The sequence below is a fragment of the Buceros rhinoceros genome, unplaced genomic scaffold (genome assembly GCF_000710305.1).
Source record: "Buceros rhinoceros silvestris isolate BGI_N320 unplaced genomic scaffold, ASM71030v1 scaffold1199, whole genome shotgun sequence".
NCBI classification, from domain to species: domain Eukaryota; kingdom Metazoa; phylum Chordata; class Aves; order Bucerotiformes; family Bucerotidae; genus Buceros; species Buceros rhinoceros.
This window is the reverse complement of record NW_010431874.1, coordinates 1-6,724: the sequence shown is the minus strand read 5'-3', so window position 1 is coordinate 6,724 and position 6,724 is coordinate 1.

Genomic DNA, 6,724 nt, shown 5'->3' with positions numbered 1-6,724 from the left:
AAGTGGCTGCTCTTTAACACAGCAGTTTGCTTTTTGGGGGGAGAAAAAACCTTCTTGAAACCTTGTGAATTCAAGGCAGAGGCTTCGCTCTACAGTTGTGAGACACAGTCTGACTTTGAACTGTTCAGGCAAAAGTCCGACACAGGCTGGTAGATAATTCACCGTTTGGTGACTTGCTCACGGGCAGGATGCACAGACTGGTTCATCTGCTGTTTCTGAGCCCAGAAAGGGGCAGGTTAAAGGAAACCAAAGCACAATAGCTGCACTCTGAGCTTTATGTCCTTAGAGGGGGTATTCTCTAGTGCTTCATTTGTCTGTATCTTTTTGGTCTGTCCAGTAGATTTTACGAGCATCCCTTGTGAAACAAGGATCACACCAGCTGTCCAAAACTCAAGTGCTCTGAAGAAACTTGTCTGTCTTCTTCCAAAGTGAATGAAGGCTTCTAAACATTGACAGTGGTTATGGAGACCCAATCACCTGAACCATTATGGCACTGCTCTTCCTGCTAACAGGAAGCAGCCAGTGCCTGATGTGGAGTGGGCAACAAGTGCTCCATAAAACTGCTAAGATGCCCCAGCCTGGGGATGTTATTTGTGTGTTAATACAAGGAGTATATTAGGAGTATAAAAGGAGTGTTATCTGTGACGGGCGTCTGGAGTTTTCCTCCAGTGGGAAAAGGCCACAGGCAATGACCATGGGAAGTAAACAACTCCCATGCTCACAAGATGGTGAAGGAATCCTGTAGGGCTTTGGGTGCCCTTGCTAGGTAGGTGTGTTGCACTGGAAGCTCCATTTGCAGCACTAAGAAGAACAAACCCTCCTCAGCCTGTTTTCAGGACGGGGGTAAGTAACCTGCATCTGTTCTACTGACCATTTGAGGTTCTAATTTTTCTAGTTGTCCCACTGTTTGCTGTAATGATCGCTGGATGAGTTGGAATACTCCACTTCAAAGCAGATCACAAAGGTTTCAAAGAGGATCTTGTGACATTAGTTGGTAGATGATGTACATCAGAGATGGATGAAAGCCCCTCCAGGTTCACCTATTACACTGAGGTCTGGAACTATCCCAAATACTGACCCTGCACAACTGGCTCCAGGGCAGCACAGGAGCGCAGTGCTGGCAGACCTTGGGCTGCCGAAACAGAGCGTGCTGATCCTTCCGTCTGACAGCCTTTGCCATGTACGCTTTAGGCAGCAAAGCCCAAAATCCAAATAAAGATTAATGTAGGCACAGTTACAGATTCACGTCTGATTTACGGGGAAGTTGCCGAGAAGCCTGCGAGTTGTTGCGGTGAGGAGGTACTTTTTTGGTAAGGAAGCTCAAATGATCAGTCGACAGCCAATGGCTTTCAGTTCTCCTCACAGTCACTGCGGGGATGATTCACATAAACCTGGAGAGAAAATCACATTGCAGTGGTAGAACACCCCGGGTGCATTTCCATTGTCATTGTCAGAGCTAGTACATTTTAAGCTAATCCGTTGATGGTAGGTTGTCCAAGCTGATGAGATGACCAGTACTTGAGCTGGACGGTTTTGATACAGCACAGCGTTCATGGTGCAGAACACAAGGACTGATGGTGCAGCAGCAGAGCAAGCATTGACAAATGGAGGACAGGCGTTAGCAGGAGCCCGCAGTACAGATGCCAGGATTTCTGAGCGGCAGAACAATGACCCGCACCTGCCCATCGCAGCCTGTTTCCTGCCTTGAAGCACATGAGCCGCAGCAGAAGCTCAAGGGCCGCGTCTGCACAGCCCCTCTTTGCCTGTTCTTTGTGACCCATGGTGAGCCCAGAGCTGGGCCTGAAAGCTCCAGCCCCTCAGGGAGCTGGTCTCTCGTTGTGAGAGCTTAGGTGGCAAAGGCGTGAGGTAAGCTTTTTGTAGTTGATGTTTCTCTTTGGATGAAAAACCCACTTGTGATCTATTTCTTCAGGAATCGGTTACGATCGAGGGTTGTGGTGGGGCTGGGGGTGAGTGTAAAGCCACTCGCTATTGCTGAGTAACGCGTGTGTCCGCGCTGAACGCAGACTCAGGCTGTTTACGGTGGACAAATCTATATTTAGAGGAGCCCTGGTGGCAGCTTAGCGCAGGCTTAAAATAAACTTCTTCCATTGTGGAATCTCCCTTTCCCTTTTGTCCCTCTACTAACTGCATTTGCCTTGGCAGAGCAGAATTAAAATACATAGGCTTTGGGGGACTCTTCAGACACTTCACATGAACTGCTTTAGCACGCACTGTGTGACCAGCAGCTGAGTGCAGGAGCATAACTAAAAATGGAGCATAATTTGGAATCGTGGTCTCAGCTGGTGAAGACCCGAGGCCAGGCTGAGGGCAGCGCTGGAAATAAGGCGACAGCTCAACTGGCAGAACCGCGTTATACAGAGGAATACTGACAGCGTTTGCATTGAAGTGAGACTGCACTGGGATGAATTTGGATCACAGGCTGTTTCATACCGCTCCTGTTAGCCTCTCCATTTCATTGACAGAAAATAAATGCCTTCCTCGGCATTTTAAAGTAGTTAAATAAGTAAGGGAAAAGCTAACTCACCTCTGTTAGATGGACTTAATACTCCAGCAGGATTGGAAGTGCCTGCCTGTACCCTGCAGTCTCACAGGAACGCGTTGTGCTGCTTCCTGCCCTGATAAATGTGTGCCATTAAGCTTCAGTATTTTCTGCTGGCAAGGAGGAGATGAATTATCAGCAGGGAATAAGCAAACACCACGTCTGAGGAGCCCTCTCCAGTATTCATGCTCTTCCTGGAGACTCCCTCCACAAAAATACTTGCCTTTGATACCCTGCGATCGTCACCTTTTTGCTCTGGAGCTGAAGTCATCCTCTTGGCCCACGTTTGCAAAGGCTGTTTGACCGAGTCGTTACAAAGACTGAAACGTGTCCACCAGACGGGAACTGAGGGTTCCTAGAACACCTGGCAACACAGTTCTGAGCGATCCGAGTCCTGATGTCATGTCCTGTCCATGTCATGTGCTCAACAGGCAAAAGCTGGAGATAGTTCTGTGTAACAAATTAGTTGTTCTTTTCTTAAAGGACATTCTTTAATGTATTTTTGCCACCTCATTGTGCCCTCTGCCTGAAGTCTGGTTACTGCAGCCATCACCCAGGAGTTTGCAGCACGGACATTCTGGTATTGCTTTGTTCCAGTTCACGCTGCTTTTCAGCAGCACTAAGGATTCCGTTGTCTATTTTCTGTGCATCCACTGCTGAAAGAAAAAATGTGGTTAACCGACTTGCATCGTATTCTTGAATAGAGGTTGTTATTCTTGCCTTTTAAGTCATGAGGCTAATACAAAATAACACTTAGGGAAAAAAATTATATTCCTGATTAAAAAAAAAAAAAGGCAGAGGAAGCATAAGCCAGTCTGCCTCCCTCTAACTAAACAAGCGCTTGATGTGCTCCGCACACAATAGCTCAGGAAGGGCTGTGACACCTGGAAAGGGGAAAGATATTGTATGAAGCTGTTTTCCACAAGGTGAAGTGCTGCACTTGGGCCACAACAGCCCCCTTCAGCGCTCCAGGCTGGGACAAAAGCAGCTAGACACTGCCCGGGAAAAAGGACCTGGGGGTGTTGGTCAACAGTGGCTGAAGGGGAGCCAGCAGTGTGCCAGGTGGCCAAGACGGCCAAAGGCATCCTGGCTTGTACCAGCACTGGGCAAGAGGAAAGGGCCTCCAGTTATGGCAGGGGAGATTTAGGTTGGACCTCAGGAAACATTTCTTCCCTGTTGGGGTTGTGGAGCCCTGGCCCAGGCTGCCCGGGGCAGTGGCAGGGTCCTCATCCCTGGAGGGGTTTAGAAGACGTGTCAATGTGTTGCTGAGGAACAGGGGTCAGTGGTGACCAGGCAGTGCTGGGTTAACGGTTGGACTCGATGGGCTTAAAGGTGTCTTCAGCCAAAACGATTCTGTGATTATTTATATATTGTGATTTTTTAATATTTACACATTGTAATTTTTTTAATATGCTGGTGGTGTCACTGGCATCTGGTTCTCTAATGTCACCATACGTACCTGTCCATGCAAGACTCGCTCCTATATGAGATGGCTCTGAGCCTTGCCTCGCTTCTGTGAGGAATCTGACTCCAATCTCTAAAGAAAAGCGAATCCTTTCGCTAAATCAGTGAGCTATCCTGGTATAACATCTTAACGGGGTTTTGGCTTTACAGTGAGGAACACTTAACAAGATCAATGCCACGTGGGAGGACAGGTTGAGCAACAGAGAATTTGTGAAAATAGCACTTGTGGTCTGCACTGGCATTGATCTTGGTGCATTAATGGCAAACCTAGAGGCCACGAGAGACCTCTGCCATAATAAAAACGTACCACTCGGCGTTGCCTGAAAGTGGATGCTCTAGGAAAATGGAGCTGATAAATGTCGTTGCTTGGAGATGCAGCACTAATTTTATTTCCATTTCACACTCTTAACAGATGTGCTTCATTCGGCCAGGACTTATTGGTCTTTTCATGTGCACTGTTGTATTTTAGTTGAGGTATATGTGATTTTTTTAAAAAAACAACCTTAAATTATCGTGATTTTCCCTTAATGTTCTAAGGCCAAATCCATCATTATTTAACAAACCCAGACAGCTCCTTTGACAGTTTAGAGAATGAAAATACACGCGGCAGGTTCAGAAGAACACAATCACGGTCCTTAGGTAACTTTTTCCTGTCATCTTTCTGTGTCCTCATTACCCGTTTCAAGTTCTGTGGCCTCAGAGTTTGTCAGGCAGGGGTTAGACCGGCCAAAAAAAGCCTCTCAAATGAGGGGTTAAGTTCAGACTGCTGAAGTGTTGCCTTTTTAGGGCTGCTGAAGACAAGTGACTGTCCTTTAGACTCTGAGAGCACAGGTATTTAACGCATCTGCTTAAATTAAACTCTACTCAGACGACCAATTCCTTTCCTCACCTTTTCTCCCCTTCAATCATTAATGGACATTTTCGACAAGCAAGTTAACAGAACACCGCAGACGACAGCGAACTTTGGCCGTATCAGCCTGGCCCCTTTCATTCCAGAGTCTCTCCTCCTACGCAGCTGGTGTAAAGGCTGCAAATGGACCAAAGGATGCCCGCCATCCAGACCGCAGTGCACAGGACTGGAGATGGTCAAATGTGTAGAATTGTTCTGTGTTCTGAGATTTTCCTCATTGCAGATTATGTGCCTTTTTAAAAAATAAACAAACCCAAAATAAAAAAATAACCAACAAAACCAAAAGCCCCAAACATTACACACACACCCTGCCTTTACCCAGGGAGCTAATTCCTTTTTGGTCTCTTTCGGGATGTTGAGCACACCAGCTGTAGTCCTTGCCGGGAAGGACCCCTTCCAGGACCCCTTAAATTTCTTCTCTGTACCCTCAGGAGATGCTGCTGTGCTGTCTGGGGAAGAGGAAGTTTCTAGATGATCCACAGGTGCTGACGACCCAGCACTGCGCACCCTGCAGCTGTGGCTCACCACAAAAGAGCTGACTTCTGAAATCAGTGCTGCTCCCGTCCCTGCCATGCTATGGGAGTACCTTTATCCCTTGGCTTCCTAAACCCTGGAGGCTGGTGGAGGGAGGGGTTTCTAGGCATTATTCAATGTTTTACTTCATTTTCTATTTTGAAGTGAGGATTTAAGAATTCTTCTGGGACAAAAGTGCGGTGATGAAAGGTGTGGCTATGGCAGCATTAGAATTCACTCACCTTTGGAGGCCCTGTAGGAAGAAGGGTTTTGGAAGTGAAGGGATTCTCGAGAAGATTAACCAGTGGTTTGAAATCTAAGCCAAATGGCAGTTGCCATTTGTACTGTAGGCCAAGCGAGCAGAAACCTCGAGCTGGAGGGAGCTACAGTTATGAAACCAAGGACAAAGGAGACGGGGAGGAGGGACTCTTTCCTCTAGCCTTTTGTTCCTGCGGCTCGTTTTCACTGGTCTGTCTCTTGCCAGCAAGGGTTGTGCTCTGGAAATTGTGGTATGTGCTTGACTGGCATGTTCATATGAGAAGTGGAGTTAATTAGAAGCTGAGAGCTTGTCATCAGGAAGTCAGAGGAGTTAAAGCAAAGCAATTGGGATCAATATGTATTCATTTAAAGTGCGTTTTTATTCTCAAGTGGGGTTTCCCATTCAGGTCCAAAGCTGCCTGCGACCGCACATCTTGAAGGGGTGTTTCGGAACTGTTATTTTCCAGCCACCTCATGCATGGCTATGGCAAGATTTCAGCTGGCCTTTCCCTTTCAGCTCATGTCCTGGGGCCAAAGAAATGGTCAACGTAAAGAGGCTGTTTACTACCCGGGCAGCTGTCTTCAGCCATTTGTTCCGGCCACCCAGCGCATGTGTGTTGCCAGAGCTCTCAGTTTCCCTCGACTCCGGGACTGTTTGCATTTCCACCTGCAGTTTGTGGGGGTCCCTGAGCTGCCCGAGCTGGGCAGCGGCAGCAGCAGTGCTGTCAGGCGGAACACGCAGCCCGGGGTAGAGCCCGATGCCGAGTATTCGACAAGCCTCTGCAGCAGATTTTGCAGTCTGGAGGGTGAAAGTTGCTGGTGGCTGAACACGCGTGAGTTGACAGCTACCTTGTCGTGTCTCTGGCAGCGCGGTACGTGCCACGCACACTGATCTGGGCTCTAACGGCAGGGGCTGCGCTCGCCCAGCGGTGAGCTGCCTCTTCGCGGACGCAGGGCTGGGTGCACGCTGCCTGCGCGCTGCAAGTTTGCGGCCCTGGGGCGACGATGCTGGCGGGGAG